The sequence below is a fragment of the Myotis davidii genome, unplaced genomic scaffold, assembly GCF_000327345.1.
Source record: "Myotis davidii unplaced genomic scaffold, ASM32734v1 scaffold46, whole genome shotgun sequence".
NCBI classification, from domain to species: domain Eukaryota; kingdom Metazoa; phylum Chordata; class Mammalia; order Chiroptera; family Vespertilionidae; genus Myotis; species Myotis davidii.
Window position 1 is genome coordinate 2,637,686 of NW_006383006.1, and position 434 is coordinate 2,638,119.

At 68.2% G+C, this 434-nt stretch overlaps 1 protein-coding gene across 1 annotated transcript in view; it reads left to right on the top strand.

Moving 5' to 3' along the window:
• Positions 1-434, top strand: part of TP53BP1 (tumor protein p53 binding protein 1) — a 110,229-nt gene that overhangs the window by 1,305 nt on the left and 108,490 nt on the right. The gene's annotated exons all lie outside the window — the stretch shown is intronic.

Below are 434 nucleotides of genomic sequence, written 5' to 3' on the forward strand. Positions count from 1 at the left end.
CCCCGTCCTCCTGGCCCCAGGCCCCGGGAGCCTCGGGAAGGCTGCGCGGTCCGGGAGGGACAGCGTGACCTTTCGGCCCCGAGTCCCCGGGGAGCGTCCTTCCGAAGACAGCGGCTGGCTGGGCTCCGGCTGCCGAGGACATGGGCGAAGCCCGGGAAGACCTTCCCGACAGCAGGTTCCGTGCGCGGCCCGGTGGGTGGAGCGCCTGGGGGTGGTCACTCTCCAGGTATTCCCGGTGAACCCGAGGAGGGCGAGCCTCCCACCGCCCGAGAACCAGGGATGGGGAGGACGGAGGAGGCTGCGCTGTTGACGACGGACGGGCGTCCTTGTAAACATGGTGCGTGCTGTGGTCTCCCCGCACCCATCCCGCAGCGTGTCTCCACCGCCTACTCCGGCTTTTTACAAACAGTAAACAGTTACAGACAGTGAACCGC